The sequence below is a fragment of the Herpailurus yagouaroundi genome, unplaced genomic scaffold, assembly GCF_014898765.1.
Source record: "Herpailurus yagouaroundi ecotype Mexico unplaced genomic scaffold, PumYag 67793, whole genome shotgun sequence".
Lineage (NCBI taxonomy): Eukaryota > Metazoa > Chordata > Mammalia > Carnivora > Felidae > Herpailurus > Herpailurus yagouaroundi.
In genome coordinates, this window is record NW_024420586.1 from 17,140,518 (window position 1) to 17,159,955 (window position 19,438).

The following is a 19,438-nucleotide window of genomic DNA, read 5'->3' on the forward strand; positions in this document are numbered from 1 at the left end:
AATGTAAAAACAGGGAGGGGGCAAAACAGAAGAGACTCATAAATATGGAGAACAAACTGAGGGTTATGGGAGGGGTGGTGGGAGGGGGGGATGGGCTAAATGGGTCAGGGGCACGAAGGAATCTACTCCTGAAATCATTGGTGCACTATATGCTAACTAATTGAGATGTAAATTTTAAAAAATAAAAAAATAAAAAAAAAGAAGTGATATTTTGACCCAATACTTCCAGGGAATTCAGCAAATTAATTGAAACATCAGTTTTTAGTCAGAGTATATCATATGGCACACATTTGTATCGTATACCACGTTTGGATGAGGCCAAAATGTTTGGCCTTGCATCCGTAGACTTATCGGCTTTTCTCTGTTGTCCGTGTGCATTGCTTCCATGTTTCTAAAACACTCTTCTGCTTAGTCTTTATTTTGTCCTGGAGTGTTTTTGTCTGTGCTGTAACATTACTTTTAAGGCACTTTAAATGCAGGATGACCATGAGCCCAAGCAGGTTGAAAAAGTGAACAGAATGGTAGAGAAAGAATGCCTCTTCCAAAGAATGACTCCCTTTCACCGTTCCTCCGGCATTGACCGCTGCTATCGAATCTTCTTCCATTGACAAGAGCAGGAAAGTTTCAGGATCTGACATGTATGTACCTACTGTGCTTATTTTCTTTCAAGTTTATTGGTAGAAACCTATGTTATTGTTTAATTGATGTATGTTATCTCTCCATGGATATTCTTCCCGTATATTAGGTTGAGATGGAACACGTAATCTTCCTTATTAAAATAAGTGGGATTTCTGGCATTGGGCTTTCAGACAAAATGGGAACCCTGGAAAAACTACATGAAGCAAACAGCAGAAGACACTGAAAACAAATTTTTTTTTTGACACTGAAATTTTTTTTAAAAAGTGCTTTGTTGGAGTGCCTGGCTCAGTCGGTTAAGCAGCTGACTTCAGCTCCGTTTGTGATCTCACGGTCTGTGAGTTCGAGCCCCGTGTCAGGGTCTGTGCTGACGGCTTGGAGCCTGGAGCCTGCTTCGGACTCTGTATCTCCCTCTCTTCCTGCCCCTCCCCCCCCAAAAGTAAATGAACATTAAAAAAATTTTTTTAAGGTGCTTTGTCTAGGAATCTTGGTATTTGAGACCTCTATATTCTGGCCTGGATACCATAGAAGCTCACAAGCCAGAAACGCCAAGCACAGAGAGGTCAAATCAAATCGATAAAACAAGGGAGGCCTTTTCTCTCTACCTGAAAACTAGGGAGAGTGGAAGCCTTTCCAGAATAAAACCTTTGTGACACATGAGCCTTATACCATCCGAACACCGCAAAAAGCATGTGTCGTCCCCCGTGCCACTGTGCATGACAGCCAACACCAGGACTGTGGGAGAACCCCCCTTTCAACCATCCCAGTCTGGCAGTAATATGGCAGCAACCCTGTCTCCTGATACGTAGTGATCAACAGAGCTTGTGTGTGAGCAGAGCCCTGACTACCGTCCTGGCTTAGTAGCAATGAGGCAGGACCCGCCTCATTGCCACTAAGAAAAATGGATAAGTTTCCGACATTTAACTTGAAGTGGTAAAATGGTGATACTAATAGACTGTGGTAAGTTACATATTTATATTGTAATTCCTTGAGCAACCACTTAAGAAAACTCTACAAAGAGATATACTCAAGCCTACAGATAAAGCAAAATGTAATACTAAAAACATTTAAATCACCTGAAAGGAGGCAGGAAAAGGGAAGCAAGCAAAAGCCAAATAAAACAGATAAGGAGGGCACTTATTATGCTGAGCATTGGGTGTTTTATGTAAGTGATGAATCTTTGACGTCGATTCCTGAAACTAATATTGCACTGTGTGTTAACTAACTAGAATTCAAATAAAAATTAAAAAAAGAAAACAAATAATAAAATGCCAGACATAATTCCTAACATCTCAATAATTGTATTAAACATGAATAGTATACGTATACCAAGTAAATGATAGTAATTGACAGAGTGGGGAAAACAGTGATCCAGCTCTGTGCTCTCTACGGGAAATTTATTGCAAATATGCTGATATAGATAGGTTAAAAATAAGTGGAATGGAAAAAAATATACCACGGAAACACTAATCAAAGGAAAGCTAGCTATACTAATATATTGGTATCCATATTATCCCGATATCAGATCAAGTAGACTTAAGAGCAAAAAAAATTACCAGGGACAAAGATAGATACTCCATGATGATAAAAAGATCAATCCACCGAGACATAACAATTCTAACTGTGTATTGCCAAATCACGATGCTACAAAATTCATGAAACAAAAATTAACACAACTGAAAGGAGAAATAGAAAAGCCACAATTATACTGCGGGATCTCAATAACTCTGTCTCAATAATTGATAGAGCCACTACGCAGAAAATGAGCAAAGATTTAGAAGAACTGAAAAATACTATTAGCCACAGGATTTAACTGATATTTAGAGAACACTGCATCCAACAAGTGGAATTCGAATTCTTTGCAAGTATACATGAACAGCCACAAAGATACACCAGATCCCGAGTAAAACAAAACATAACAATAAATCAAAAAGAATTAAAATCATTTTTTAAATGGCTAAGAAATGGAATATCACTCAGCCGTAGCAAAGAATGAAATCTTGCCATTCACAACACGGATGCTGAGTGAAAAAAGTCAGAAGAAGACAAATACCATACGATTTCATTTCTATGTGGCATCTGAGACACAAGAACACACAGAAACAGACTCATACATGCACAGGACAAACTGGTGGTTCCCAGAGAGTAGGGGAGTGGGGGAATGGGCAAACTAGGTGGTGAGGATTAAATGGTAGAAGCTTTCAGTTATAACATAAGTAAGTCATGGGAATGAAAAGTGTAGCATAAAGGGTATAATCAATCATATGTAATAATATTGAATGTTGACAGATGGTGGCTACACCTATCATGGTGAGCACTGGGTAGTGTATAGAATTGTCAAATCACCATGTTGTACTCCTGAAACGAATACAATGTTGTATGTCAACTATACTTCAATTAAAAAAAAAAAGCATGGAAATCATATAGAGTATCCTCTCTGATCACAATTGAATCAAACTAAAAATCAACAGAAAGACAACTGGTGAATCTCCAAAAAGTCAGGAATTAAACAACACAATACTACGGGCGCCTGGGTGTCTCCGTCGGTTAAGAATCCGACTTCGGCTCAGGTCATGATCTCAAACCTCGTGAATTCGAGCCCCGCGTCAGGCTAGGTGCTGACCGCTCAGAGCCTGGAGCCTGTTTCAGATTCTGTGTCTCCCTCTCTCTCTGACCCTCCCCTGCTCACGCCCTGTCTCTCTCTCTCTCTCTCTCTCAAAGATAAACATTAAAAAAAAAAAAAAAAGATTCTAAACAATTCATGAACAAAAGAAGTGGTTTGGAGGACAATCAAAATCAACATAGAACTGAATGAGAATGAAAATGCAACATATCAAAACCTATGGAATGCAGCTAAAGCAGTGCATAGGAGGAAATTTATAGCATTAAATGCGTATATTTGCTAAGCACAGAGGTCTCAAATCAATAATCTAAACTTTCATCTCAACAAAGCAGAAAAAGAACAATAAACCCGAACCAAACAAATGGAAGCAAATAATGAAAGCAGAAGTAAATGAAATTGAAAACAGGAAAACAGTAGAGAAAATTAATAAAAAGAAAGCAGATTCTTCAAAACTATCAATAAAATTGACAAGCCTCTAGAAAGACTAACAGAAAAAGAGAAGTCACAAGTGGGACTAAAAGGAAATATCACTGTGGACACCGAAGGCATTAAATAATAGTTAGGTAATATTACAGACAACGTTGCACACATAAATTTAACTAAGTACAATAAAAGAAAATTACAAACCAATATCCCTCATTTACACATACACAAGAATTCTCAGCAAATTAGCAAACCAAATTCAGCAATATATAAAAAGAATCCTATACCAAAAGTAAGGGGACTTATTCCAGGAATGCAAGTGTTGTTCGGTATTTGAAAATCAATCAGTGCAATCCACCGTATATTAACAGGCTAAACAGGAAATACCACACAATTATATTAATTGATGTAGAAAAAGCAATTGATGGACTCCAGCTTCCATTTCTGAGAAACACTTAGGAAAACTAGGACTTGAAAGGAACTTGAACATCCTTACCCTGATGAAGGACACTAAGAAAAAATGGATGGCTGGGGTGCCTGGGTGGCTCAGTCGGTTAAGCATCCCACTTCAGTCCAGGTCATGATCTCATGGCTCATGAGTTTGAGCCCCGCATTGGGCTCTGTGCTGACAGCTTAGAGGCTGGGAGGCGCTTTGGATTCTGTGTGTGTCTCTCTCTGCGCCTCCCCCATTTACGCTCTGTCTCTCTCTCCTTCAAAAATAAACATCAAAAAACGTTTTGTAAATGTATGGCTAACATCATACATAATGCGAAAGACTGAATCCCTTTCCCCTAAGATCAGGGACAAGGCAAGGATGTCTACTCTTACCAGTCATACTTAGCTGCAAGCCTTAGCTTGTGCAATAAAGTAAGAAAAGGAAGTAAAAGACATAGCAATTAGAAGATAAGAAATAAACTCCTGCTATTTGTAGATGACATAAGCCCCAATAAATGTATAGGAAAACTCCAGACTAATAAGTGATTTTAGCAAGGTGAACATACAGAAGTTAGTCACATTTTTATATGCACATGTTGCGCATGTTTATATGCAAACAACAAAGTATCAGAAAACAAAACAAAAAATACAGTACCATTCAGAATTGTCTCACAAAAAGGAACACCCAGTTATAAATCTAACAAAACACATATAGATGCTATGCTAAAAACTTTAGAACTTTCATGAACGAAATTAACAAAGATATGAATAAATGGAGAGAGAATACTATGTTTATGGATTGGGAGACTTGACATAGTAAAGATATTAGTTCTTCTGAAATTGATCTGTATATAGATTCAACAGAATTTCTGTAAATATCCCGACAATATCTATGGAAAGACCATGAACTAAAATAGCTAAAACAATGCTGAGAAAGAAAAATAAAAACAGGAATTACACTGTGGAATGTTAAGGCTTACTATATACTTACAGTAATTAAGACAGTGTGGTATTAGTGGAGGGAAAAAGAGGGAGAAAGAGAGATATGGCTTGATCAGTGGAAAATAATAGAGAACCCCCAAATAAGCTCATGTAAATATGTCCAACTAATTTTTTGTGGGAAGGCACTAAAGCAGTTGGGTGGAAAAAGAATGATCTTCAACAAATGGTGCTGGAACCATTGGCCATCAATAGGCAAAAAAATGAACCTCACCTCCTATGCAAAAATAACCCAAAATGGATTATATATCTCAATGTCAATGCAAAACTATAAAATTTATAGAAGAGAACAAAAGAAAACACCTTTGTTACCTAAGGAATGCTTAGATGGGACCCCACAATAAACCATCCATAAAGAAAAGGCACACATTCAGAGAAAATATTTAGAAATCACATATCTGAGATTGGACTCATGTCTAGAATGTATGAATAATTCTTTAAACTCAACAGTGAGAAAACATACAAACCACTTCAGGAGATCAGGTCATGTGTATAGGAGAACTCCTTATTATTTTTGCAATTTGTGTGAGCCTATAATAATTACAAAATAGAAAGTTAATATTCTTTGCTGTCATACTGTAAATTACAATCTCTCCTATCTTGATATATTTTCTTTATTTTCATAGTAAGGAAGTTTTAAAAAATGTTTTTATGTATTTATTTTGAGAGAGAGAGAGAGAGAGAGAGGCAGAGAAGGGAGGGAGAGAGAGAATCCCAAGCAGGCTCTGTACTGTCAGCCCAGAGCCCAATGCGGGGCTCAGTCTCACAAACTGTGAGATCATGACCTGAGCCGAAATCAAGAGTGGATGCTTAATCGACTGAGCCATCCAGGTGTCCCTTAAGGAAGTTTTTGAATGAAAGTATGCTTGCATGAAAATTTGTTCATGGAATAGTATCACACTAAACAACAGGGCTTTCGGGAAGTAAAGTCATTAAAGGAGGACAAGAGTATAGTCGTGCATCTCTTTTGGGTGAACTGACCCGTATGGTTCAGAATGTTACATTTGGGGTAGACCCTTGTGACATACCTGCATCCAGTTCTGTTACAAATCATTCTGTTACAACTCTACAGAGAAGTTCTTGTACCCTGTTTCAGTTCACTTTCGCCGCATGACAAATCAACTTAGTTTTCTATCGCCATGTAACAAACTGACCCAAAATTAGGGACTTGAAAAAATCCTCATTTATTAGCTTAGCAGTTCTGTGGGTCAGAAGCCCAGCACAGCGTGGCTGTGTTCCTCGATCAGAGTGTCACAAGGCTGACGTCAAGGTGACAGTTAGTCTGACTTCTAATCTCAAAACTCTGGGGGAAAACTTGGCTTCTGAGATCATTCTTGCTGTTGGTAGAATTCAACTGCTTGAAGGTGAGGTAGAATTGAGGCACCATTTCCCTGTAGGCTATCAGCTGGGGACCATTCTTGGCTGCTAGAGGCCACCTGTAGTCTTTGCTGTGTGAGCTTTTCCACCTTCAAGCCAGCAGCACGTCATCATCGTTCTTGTGCTTTGAATCTCTGACTTCTGCTTCCAGCCGGAGAAAACTCTCTACTCTTACAGGGCTTATAAGATTAGGTCAGATCCACCCAAGATAATCTTCTTTCCTTTTTATTTATTGTGGCGAAAAACACATAACATAAAATTTATCATCGCAACCATTTTTAAGCGCACAGGAGAGTGGCGTTAACAAAGGCACGTTGCTGTGCAATAGCTCCTTAAAACTCATTCATCTTGCAACACCAAAACTCTATATCCATTGACCAGCAGTTCCTCATTTTCCCCCTCCTGCTGGTTCCTGGAAACTGCCATCCTCTTTCTGTGTCTAAGAGTTTGACTACTTTAGATACCTCATGTAAGTGGAATCACGCAGTGTTTTTCTTTTGTGACGGGCTTATCTCACTTAGTACAATGTCCGCAAGGTTCATCGTGTTGTAGCGTATGACAGGATTTCCTTCTTTTTCAAGATTTTATTATTTTTTTATTTTTTAACACTTATTCATTTTTGATAGAGAGAGACAGAGTGCGAGCAGGGGAGGGACAGAGACAGAGGGAGACACAGAATCCGAAGCAGGCTCCAGGCTCTGAGGTGTCAGCACAGAGCCCTACGCGGGGCTCAAGCTCACAAACCGCAAGATTGTGACCTGAGCCGAAGTCGGACACTTAACCAACCGAGCCACCCAGGCGCCGTTAAAGATTTTGTTTTTAAGTAATCTCTACAACCAATGTGGAGCTTGAACTTACAACTCTGAGATCAAGAGTCACATGCTCTACCAACTAAGCCAGCCAGGCACTCCAGGATTTCCTTCTTTTTTTTTTAAGTTTATTTATTTATTTTGAGAGAGAGAGAGAGAGAGGCAGAAAGTGAGTAGGGGAGGGGCAGAGAGAGAGAAGGAAAGAGAGGATCCCAAGCAGGCTCTTCGATGCCAACGCAGAACCCAATGCAAGGCTTGAATTTACGAACTGTGAGATCATGACCCAAGCGGATACCAACAGTCAGATGTTTAACATGACTGAGCCACCCAGGTGCCCCTTTCCTTCTTTTTTAAGGCTGAGAAACATTCCAGTTGTGTTTGCATGTGCACAGGCGTGTGTGTGTGTGTGTGTGTGTGTGTGTGTGTGTACGTGTGTGTGATCAGTTTCTTTATCCATTTATCGATATGGTTGTTTCCATATCTTGGCTACAGTGAATAATGCTGCAGCAAGCATGTACACGCAAATATCTCCTCAAGATCTTTTTTCCATTATTTTGGGCATATAACCAGAAGTGGGACTGCTGGATCATATGGTAAGTCTATTTTAAATTTTTTGAGAAACTTCCATGCTGTTTTCCATAGCAGCTTAAACGTTTTAAATTTCCACCAACAGTGCACAAGGATTCTGATTCCTTTGCATCCTCACCAACACTTGCTATTTTCTGTTTCGTGTTTGTTTTTTCCTAGTGGCCATCCTAATGGGCGTGAGGTATTATCTCATTGTGGTTTTGACATGCACTTCCCTGATGGTTGGTAGTGTTGTGCATCTTTTCATATACTTGTTGGCCATTTGTGTGTTTTCTTTGGGGAAATGTAAAATGTGAGGTTCCATGGCTATTCTCCAGGCTGCTGGGTTTTAGGAGGCACTAGTGGCATTCTTCTTTATTCTGGTTTCCTGATCCTTGGATCACAGTTACGATGCTCTGTTTTTTAAGTGTATTTATTTATTTTGAGAGGGAGAAAGAGAGAACATGGAGGAGGGGCAGAAACAGGGGAAGAGAGAATCCCAAGCAGGCTCCGTGCTGTTGGTGCAGAGCCCGACGTGGGGCTCTATCTCATGAACCGTGAGATCGTGACCTGAGCTGAAATCGAGGGTCAGGTGCTTAACTGACTGAGCCACCCAGGTGCCTCTATAATGCCCTGGTTTTGAACTCAGGATTCCTGTGGTAACCTAAAAGGCTGCACTACTCTGATAGGCCAGTACTGTCTCAATGATTCCACAAATCATTCATGGGGGTGCAGCTTATGAAGCACTCCTTCAGGCATTCCAGTGATATTATAAGCCTGCAATCCCCTATATTAAATTCCTGCTTTTGCATAACACAGGGGTTTCTGTTTCTTGCAATGGATCCCAACTGTTACTTCTTCTAAAACACCTATCAATGAAGCATACGTGCTTCTGCCAAAATAAGCAAGTACCTCTTTGGATGTCAGCCCTACCCAGGCATTTTCCTCCTCTTTACCCTGCCATCTTGGTTGTATCTTTAGTCGAGCAGCCACGGAGGATATTGGGAGGACCACATGGACAGGCAAACAGGAATCTTCCATGTGGCTAATTCCTTCTAAGCCTCCAGAAGGAGGGCTTTAAAACAAAGATCTGGACCATCAAAAGTTTTACAGGTTCGAGTTTGTGGCCACATTGGGAAATTAGCACTCTCACCTTCTTACGTTGTTAATTTCTTTTCCAAAGTTTTTGTTTGTTTGTTTGTTTTAACTGACCTCTGGTTAAGCAATGTTTCTCTAGAATTTAACTCAAGAGGAGGGATGGATATGGGCCAATGCTTTGGTTTGGCGATGCTAAGTGACTCCTGAATTGGGGTGTGAAAACCCAGGTGTTTACTTTCTACCTTTACCTGTGAATCTTTTTTCTGTCTAGCCCCAGATTTCAGTAAACAAGTGAAACTCAAAATCTGCATCTGAGGAGGAGATCCCATCAAGGCGACTGTTGTATTTCCATATATCACAGAAATATGTGTGGCTACGAGAACAGGAGGTGTAGGCAGGGCCAAGAAGTCTTGTTATGAGTGACAGGGTTCTTGGCCGTGGGAACACACCGTCAGGGAGAGACTTTAGGGAGAAATCCTTTCGATATTCGATGGCTAAATGCCTTTGGGTGGATTTTCAATCAGACCTCTTCCTTCAAACAAATTTCACTTTGTGATTAATGGCTCCATAGAAAGGATTCAGAGAATTAATAAAAGGACTAAAATATCTTAGTAGGCTAGAATTGTTCAAACTTGCTCTTGCCTATTTTTTTTCTAAAATCAGTAGAGAAAGGAAAATGATATGGGCTATATTTGGGTTGTAGAAATAGTGATCAAGGGCTTTCTTTTAAAGAGTGGCTTGAAAATGGGAGGAGCTAGACACACATACACATCGTTGGTGAGAGTGTAAATTGCCACAAGATTTCTGGAGGGCAGTCTGGCAATCTCTATCAAATTCTAAATGGGCCCCTCTTTTTTTATTAATTTTTAAAAATATTTTTATTTATTTTTTGAGAGAAAGAGAGACCGAGTGCAAGTCAGGGAGGGACAGAGAGAGAGGGAGACACAGAATCTGAAGCAGGTTCCAGGCTCTGAGCTGTCAGCACAGAGCCCGGCGCGGGGCTCGAACCCACGAACTGGGAGATCATGACCTGAGTCAAAGTCAGATGCCTAACCGACTGAGCCCCTGAGGCGCCTCTAAAGTGGGCTGTTCTTGATCCAAAAGTTTAAGCTGTAGAAATGTATCCTAAGGAGAGAATGAGGCAACTGCCAAAAGATGTATGTACAAGGATGTTCATTGAGGGGTTTTTTATAAAATATAAAAAATGGAAATAGCCAAGAGGTCTGTTGGTGGAAGATTACTTTTCAATGGGCTATTATGCTGAGTCAGGGGGATTCATATGTTTTAACATAAAAAGATATCTTTAATAAGCTGGGTATTGATAGAAGCTAGCTGGGGAGTGTTTTTTGTATAGCTGGTATATTTTTAATGATTTGTGTATTTTGGTACCTTTTATACTTGACTCACGACAGATGCTTAATAATATTTAGTGAATTAATTCATGTGAATCTATTTTTATAAACTCTTATATGCATTATACATTCTGGAAGGATATATGCCTCCCTGTTAATGGTGGCTATTTTTATCGTTGGGTGGCATTGAAGCCTGAGGCCATAGTGGAGATTATTAGAAGCAACTTTTACTTTCTAATTTCTCTTCTTTTGCATTATTTAAATTTTCAATAAACATGTGTTATTTTAAAATTGTATTTCCATTTTGAAACAGTATGGAGTTTTCAAATTTTGTAACCGGCAAATTTCTAGAATACACTAGAATTTGTGCAAGCCAAATAGAAAAAGGGAAACAACCCGATAGAATGGGCAAATAATACAAACAGGTTATTAACAGAATAGAAAAACTGGAGGACCCACAAATACATATCAAGGGGTCAACGTGAAATAATGCGGTACCACTTCTCGGCCAGTAGACTGGCACAACTTCAAGTCGGACAATGTCACAGATTTTCAAGAATGTAGGGAAACAGGGCCTCTCAGATGCTGCTGGTGGAACCATGAATCAGCTCAAGCATTTTGGACCGTGCCTGGGACGATGGAAGCTGCACGCTGCAGGAACCAACAATTGCACTAAGTGTATACCTTAGAAAGAATGTCTGCAGAAAGAGAGGTGCACATGTGTGAACCAAGGTTGTTTTGAATGGCTGTGCTCTCAGAGTGTCGGAGTGATTTGTGAAGAGAGTACCTCTGCCCAGGAGCCAGCAAGGAAGGAGGGGAGCAGGATAAAGGAGAGACAGGGCCGGGCAAGGGGGATTTCGAATCAGGTCCTCAGCCTCAGCTGCCCCAGGAGGGGAGCTCTGGGCTTTTGTTGCCTCGTGCCAGTCATTGGCTAAGGGACCCCTTGGAGGATAGAAATGATAGGTGCAAAAAAATATACTGGAATCTTAGTTAATAAACTCATGATATTCACTGAGGGGTGGGACAAGGAGTGGATCTTATCTATAACGTTTTACTGTTTTTTTTTTTTTAAAGCTGAAGACAATATAGCAAATATGAATACTAGCCAATCCCACGTGGTGCAAACATGAATGAAACCAGGGTCCTTGTCAAGGAGCCGGGGGGAATCCCCAAACTTGACTTGTGGTGGGAACCAGGGGGCTTCCTGGGCGTGTCACCCGCCTGGCCCTCAATTCCCCGGTGCTAGCCCAGAACTGGCACCTAGCAGGTGCTCAAAAAATAGCTAAGGATCCGTGCAGCTTTGGGACGCCTTAAAAGATTGTCACACAAATGACCGGGAGGCCTCGCGCCACTTTGCTACAGACCGCATCTTAACTTGGGCACTTTGGGGATCTTCTGTCTTGGTGGCCACACCCGGCAAAGATTTCAGAGTTTGAGAGGAACAGACGTGTTCATACACACCTGGGAGACACCCTCTGTACATTTCCAGAGAGGCCTGGGGTGGGGAGGCAGCTAAGGATGGTCATTTGTTAGTGGCTGAGACAGCTCCCAAGCAGGAGTGGGTCAACAATGAGCTCTTTTGGGGGTGGGAGAAACATCCAAAAATTTGTGCTACTGGTGGTGCAATTGTAAATATCCTAAAATCCACTGGATTGTTTACATAAAGGGAGCGAATTGCTGCTACGTCAGTTATCCCTCGATCGAGCTACTTTTTAAACATTGAGTTGTTCCTTAAGACCTTCATAGGGAGCAGACCTGGGATCGACCAGGGACCTGTGGCTTCTGAAGAGAACCCCCTATGCTTTTGTCCCATGGCGTGGCTTTCTATAGCATACACTCAAAATAGTTGTTAATACAGGCGGCATGTCACAAGTGGGTTACCGACATGCTGGGACATTCCGGAGCCTCACAGCCCTTGGGAAGGCTGCCCTGGGGGGCTGGGTGTAGAAAATCCTTTATCAATTGCCTCTGGCCAAGGGCATGTTCTACCATCTGCCCCAGCATGTTAGACAAAGAGTATTAATTGTCTTTGGGTGCTATGATATGGAACAAAAGAACCCAGAAAGTATTTCCCTAAAGAAATGCCATGTTTCTCAACCTTTTCTATGTTTCTTAATAAGAATCTGGGCCTTGTGGAGGGGAGAAGGGTGGTGGGTCACCTGCTGTTGGTGGATTTGGGGCTTTATGTAAGAAAAGGGTGTGGAGCTGGCTGGCTAGGAAAGGACGCCCTAGGTAAACGTGAGGGCGGCCAGCACCGACTATGGGAATCCACTTGGATGTTTCCTCTACCCCTGCAGAGAATTATGTTTATTCACCTGGAAAGCAGAAACTGTTGCTAACTGGAGCAGAAAAGTAATTTCCATTTGGATGTGGCAAAAGAAGTCCAGGGCATCAGAAGAGGAAGCCTCCTATAGCAGAGACAGGATCACCTTTGCCTGCATTTCCAAAGGCAGAAAGCTGGTCCGGGAGGAACTCTAAGACCCGAGGAGGCCACCTGGGAGGTACTGGAGGCGTGTGGAAATCAGAGTATCTTAGACCTGTCTTCGGTCAGATTTTAACAGCCCCTTACTAGGCTGCTCGGAGCTTGTCTTACTTCCACGACCTAACTATCTTTGGAAAAGGTTAGGACATCCATCCTTCCCAGAATCCAGAGATTGTGCAGGTGAGGGGCGTTTCTCAGGCACGTGCACTTTGCCACCAAAAGTCCTTTCTGGTGTCTTCGTTCGAGTTGCCCATGGCAGGCCCTAAGACAACGGATTGATTGTCATTTCTCCAGGAGGGATAGACAACGGATTGATTGTAAGTCATTTTTTCGGGAGGGCCAAGGAGTGAGGCAGGGAAGAGAAGGAAGGAGGCGACTGAAGGGTACGTCACCAAGCGGGTTACCACTCGGGGCAGTGGGAGCTGCTCCTGCTGGGGGATGTCTGGACACGGCACGGAGCGGCTCAGGTCTTCCGGTGTTCTGGACACCTGCTGCCACCTCTCTGGAAAGCCACAGAACTGGCAGCCATCAAGAGCACCGCGTAAATTGGCTGTTCCGATAGCATCATTCGTGGTCCACCCAGAGAAAGGCCGCGGCTGGAGGAGCTTTGCGCTGCCCTGCGAGAACTGGCTCATCTGCACCCATGCACTGTCTGAGGCCACCCGCGTCTGACAACAGAAGCCAGAGCCCCGGACCAGAGCCTCTGGCCACAGCCGTCACATCTGATTCCTAGGCCGCTCTGTCTCTAATCTGGAGGAGACTCAGTGGCCAAGATGTTTCTCAATTGTCTGGACGTCCTCACGAAATGACAGTAGAGGCTTTGGTCCTTCCTGCCTTCTCACCCCTGAGACACATGCTCTCTCTGGCAAGGCAGTGTAGCGCAGTGATTAAGAGCATGTGTGTGCAGGGGCCCCTGACTCTTGCTTTCCTCTCAGGTCATGATCTCATGGTTCGTGAGTTCGAGCCCCACGTTGGGCTCTGTGCTGTCAGTGCAGAGCCTGCTTGGGATTCTCTCTCTCTCTCCCTCTCTCCCTCTGGCCCTCCCTCTCTTATACTCTCTCTCTCTCTCAAAATAAATAAGTAAACTTTAAAGAAAAGAGTGTGTGTGCATGCGTGTGTGTGCACACGTGCGTGTGCATGCGTGTGTGCGTGTGTGTGTGTGCACGTGCACTTCCTCTGGGGTTAAGCTGCCTGGCTTCAAATGCTAGGTTTGTTACCCATGCAAGTCACTTAACCTCTCTGTGCCCCGTGTCACTCTCATGATACCACCTCAGAGGAGTGGTGCAAGCGTAAAGTTATAGAAACATCTAGAACCTTCTAAGGGCACCTGGCGAATGCTTGGCAAATGTCGACATTTTCATTCTGCTTGTGAGATAAGGAAAACCCTGGAAGTGGGGAGATGCACCCAAGGTCACAGGCAAGTTGGATTTGTAGCAGAAAAGAACTGTGCCCGGCGGCAGCCCCTGCCCAACCCCTGGCCCAGCAGCCCCCCTTCCGCACACATTTGGAGTCACCCGTCATTGTGATTCTCGTGGTTAACCCCCAATCTCTGTAACCACTCCAGCTCTAGAGCCTGGATTTCTGCATCAACTTCCCTGAGGCCAAACTTCCGATCATATGACCCAAGCCGGACTCTTTCCTTGTTGCCCAGTCCCAGCTCCACACTCCTGTGCCCCAATTCCCATGTCTCAGCTTTCTCACACGGGCCCCGTCCCCCTTCCTTTGTGCATTCAGCACAGTGCTTGGCAGCAGGTAGGTAACTGGGCAGGGGGCGTTGGCTGCACTAGTCTCTGCTTCGTGGCTGAGTCTAAGGATTGAGACCAGGACCCCTACCTGTAACCAAAGCCAGTGACAGGAGACTGCCCCACACTGCTGGGCCCCTGGTGGCATATCCCGCTTTCTTGGACCCGTGGCTTCCTGGGCCCCATACTTTGTTGCAGCCTCATTGTTCCAGTTCCCGGGTGTTTGCCTGGCTGGAGACCAGAAGTAGCTGTGACTTCTGGTGCCAGACTCAGCCTCTGGGATAAACCTCCTCTAGCTGCACCTGCAGCCTGGCCAGCACCCCGAGAATTACCCTGGGCCAGTGGGTGTGTCTGCAGCCTATTCTCTTCGGGGCCAGAGCTCCTGGTCCAGCAGGCACCTCAGACCACACCGGCCACACCCTTTCCATTTCTTCTCCAGAAATGAACAGCAAAACGCCTCTGATTTGGCGTCCAATTCCAAATTCAGAAAACTCTTGCCCACCCAGCCAGACACTGGCTGATTCTGAAACCACTGCCTTTATAGATTAAGTTCAAACTAGAGTCATTCTCGAGGCCCTACAACATATGTCTGTTTAAACTCACCATTAATTTGTTTCATCACCAATTCTAGGCGCCAGAGGTACGAAAATTAGTAAGTCACATCCGTTATCTCCTGATGGAGAAGGCAGATGTGTAAGCAAATAGCTATTATACGAGGTTATAAACGCTAAAATACAAGTATCATTAAAATGCTGTGGGAATGTCAGTAAAGGAGGAATTAATCCTATGGGGAAGGGTCAAAGAAAGCTTCAAAATGGAGACCATGCCTGAGATAAGCTTGAAGCCCGGGTGGGAGCATGTCAGCTGGAGAAAGGAGAAAGGGCGTTCGACTCTGTGTTTGCTTTCCTCCGTTTGCACCCGAGGTCAACAGGGCTCCCTCCGTTAACCACATCTCCGTGTTTGTGAACCCCACCTGCACCAGTCCGCCCAACTTGTCTCTTTTGCTATTTCTCTCTCCTTCTTCTCTTCAATCTCCCGGTTCCCCATCGTCCCCTGGAGGCACCCTCTGGAAGGTTGTATAAGCGGTATCCTTAAATAGTCTTTTGTTTTTGTGATATACACAGCGTCATGTTAGGCATGTGTGCTCTTAATTTACATAAAAGGTATTGTGCTGTGTCATTTCCTTTCTAACACTGTTCACTCAGCACTCTTTTCAAAGATCAATGCATTTGCTGTATGGGCATTTAGTTTTTCCTTCTAAGTGCAGCATAGCGTTCTATGGTGTGTGCATACCTCATTTTTCCCATCATCTCCCTTAATAATGGACACCGGGGTGGCTTAATAGCTCTCTTCTTCCATAAAGAACATCCCCACATATGTCCTCTTACAGACCTGCGCGGGAATTTTTCTCGGTGGGATTGCTCAGTGATGGGCCATCCACATAGTTAGTTTTACGACGGGTTGCCAAATTGCTTTCAAGGTGCATGTCCTCAGCCAAGATTCATCGAGCACGAACCTCCTGCCAGGTGCTATTCTATCCACAGAGGATTTAGCCGTGAACGGAGTCCTTGCCTTCAGCGAGCTTACGGTCAAATGAGGGAGACAGCAATGAACTCTTAAGTGCACAATGAAAAACCACGCAGTGAAAAGTGCCGTGAAGACACTGAAACGGTAGGTAGGGGACAGAGAGCGACAGGGAACGCTATTTTAGGTAAGGTCATCAGAGGCGTCTGAGGGGTGCCATTCCATGGGAGGTCTGAAAGAGGTGAGGGAGTGAGCCATGTATTCGGTCTGGAGAAGAACATTCCGGGCAACAGCAAAGCTCCCAGACAGGAGCGTGTCGGGTGTGCATGAGCAGGAGGGCAGTGTTTGGGGTTGTTCAACCATGGGTTCAAATTTGACGATAATGCTAGTAAAATGCTTAGCACTGTGCTCAATTTGGACAGGCCATCACTATTATCAGATCGCCATGATTAGATGGGAAAGATGCCTTTCAGTGCAGAAGGAAGGAAGATGGGGGGGATTGGAAAGTGGCGGGAGGGGTAGGCGCCTGGATTGCGATAGCGGTAGTGGGATGTCGGTGTAAACAGTCCCAGAAAACTTTTTCATTGTTTTTGTCCTCACGAGGGTTTTGTGAACAGCTCTGGGGACCTGATGGCCGTCATCCATCTTCCTCACCATTAGAAAGCGCACCCACAGTATGGTCCCTGCAGAAGGGGGAGCTTCCTCAAGGACTGAGGAGGCACTCAGAAAATAAGCTGGACCAACGTGCATCCTTTGCTTCCCGGGAGCTTAAAGAGAACAGCATTTTGGCGAGGTGTTCGAGCTAAATGCCCAAACGATCAGCTAATTACTTGGGTCTGAGCACAGCTGAACAAATCCACCTTTCCAAGTCACCGCCAGAAGTTCGAGCAACTTCATTCTGGCTGGATTTCAGCACTGCACACCAAGAACCAGATGACCGGGGCCAGGAGGGACATTTCTCACTTACCTGCTTCCTTCTGTTAAAGAAAAAAAAAAAAAATACTACAGTGTAATCAGTTCTCCTGCCTACCGATCTGGTGAGGGATGGAGACAATATGAAGCACATTCGGCCTCACTAGAAATCACAACCATGCAATTATAAACAGAAATGAGAGACCGCTCTTTATCCGCCAGGCTGGCAAGCGTTAAAAAGATAGAAGGATCAACGATATCTAGAGTTGGGGAGAGCAGGGGGAATTGGGGACCGCTGGACACTCTCGGTGGGAGTTTTCATTGGCAAAGCCATTTCGGAGGCAATTTGGCAGCTTCCAGCGACATTTAAAACGGTCCTAGTCTTTGGCCCGGCAAAGTCCTCTTCTAAGCCAGCCTGAGAAACTACCTTGTAGATATGTCTGCACATGTGTACCCAGATATATACATATCTAGCTATAGCTAGCTAGCTAGCTAGAGTGAAGAATGCAATCAATCTAAATGCCCATCCATAGGAGTGTTGTTAAATAAATAAATCATGGCATGCCTGTACAATGGAGTCTTTGATGCATGTATTGCCAGGGAAAGATGTTCAAGATATACGATCGTGAAATAAAAGCCAGCTCTGGCTGATATGCAGGATAGAATCTCATGAATATAAAAAAAGAGATCTATATATGTTCATTTGCGTGTGTAAAGACTTTCCTACGGCGGGGGGGGGGTCCGAAAGGACACACTCCGACTGTTAACCCCCAACCGCTCCCCAGGGAGGGCAATGGGAAAGAGGGAAGGGTGCCTTGAAAGGTTTCTCTCTGTGTACTTCTAAGTTAGCGTTCACGTATGGCACGTGCCTTTAAAGGCAATTTTCTCAGAAAAACAGAAAATCGGGGGGCCGATCTGCATTTGTATTTCATATGCCTCATCTTCCTCCTCTTCAGGACCCATCCTGATCATCACTTTCAAACCCCTGAGCCTTTTCTCTTCCCTGGCGCATGACAAAGCCTGAATCCTAAGCATGCTCTTACTGTGGCTGATAGCTCTGTCAGCTGTTAATTATTCATGCTAATGGAAGGGGCTGGAGGCACAGATAATGCAAAATCAAGAGGAGTAAATCTTTCAGAGCCTCCGTCGACTCCTCTCCTGGATCCCCTGGGAACACCTTGCATACTGTAGGTATTTACTCAGCAATAAATATTGATTGATATGGATTGATATTTGTCTCTGCAATTTCACATCGCCCACATCCTCAGACGGGTAGATACACACCCCTGGGCAGTGCCTTCCCCACATCGGTACCGGCCCGGCCTTGCTTGCCCACGAGGACTAGCAAGCCCCCGTCACGAGCCACCAGTGGGCTATTCTGTTCTCGGATAAAACAGAGACGACAGGAGTCCTTGCTGTTACTTGTTTTTTTACACTAACTGATCAGTATGGCCTCTGGTGGCCCCGCCTCTCTAGTGGGTTTTCATCCAGCTTATGCTCAGCACGAACAAGCCACCCACAACCAAGATTTCACAGCCATGAAAGTGGCTACAATAAAAATAGATACCCATAACCCCAAATACTGATGAGGACGAGGAGCAACTGAAACCCATTTGCCGGTGGGAACGTAAAATGGTCCAACCACTTCGGAAAACCGGCCGTTTCTTACAATTATCCGTCTTAACCCTGTGACCCAGCAATTCCAGTCCCAGGCTCGCACCCAAGAGAAATGAAAGTAGAGGTCCACCGTAAGACTTGTACACAAACGATCATAGCAGCTTTCTTTCCGAGAGCCACAAACAAGAAGTGCCTCCAATGTGCGTCAACAGGCGAACAAGATTAAGAAGTCCTAGGACCAGCAAGAGTGCCGTGCGGTGTTGTTTAGGGTCTTGGGGAGAATTGATTGGAAAGGGGCATGAGAAATCTTTCTGGGATTATGGAAATGTTCTGCATCTTGACAAAACTCATCAAACTGAACATGTAACACGTGTATAGTTTGCTCGGGCCACAGCCTGGGGTGGGGGTGGGGGGCGGGTGCTTAAACAGCAGTAATTTGTTTTCTCGCAGTTCTGGAGCCTGGAAGTCCAAGATCAAGCTGTGGTCGGCACTGGTTTCTTCTGAGGCCTCTCTCCTTGGCCTGCGATGACTGCCTTCCCACCGTGTCCTCACCTAGCCGTCCTTCTGTCTGCTGTTGTGTGTGTCCTAATCTCCTCTTCTTATAAGGACACTGTCATATTGGATTAGGGTCCACCCGAACAACCTCATTTTGACGTGATCGCCCTTTGAAGGTACGATCTTCAAATACAGTCCCATTCTGAGATCCTGGGGGTTAGATCTTTGACATATGAATGGAGAGGGGGTATATAATTCAGCCCATAATAATAATAGTGCATTTTATCATAGGGAAGATGGTCCTCGATAAAAGAGGAATAAAACACAGGGAAGTAAAACCCCCCATA

General features: G+C 44.0%; 1 long non-coding RNA gene across 1 annotated transcript; it reads left to right on the top strand.

Annotated features, from left to right (window-relative positions):
• The first annotated feature begins 126 nt into the window (after positions 1-126).
• LOC121026055 (uncharacterized) lies at positions 127-17,549 on the top strand. Its single transcript, XR_005788247.1, has 4 exons — positions 127-638; positions 7,795-7,895; positions 15,934-16,214; positions 16,671-17,549. It is a non-coding gene; the product is annotated as an uncharacterized LOC121026055 (long non-coding RNA).
• Positions 17,550-19,438: the final 1,889 nt, after the last annotated feature.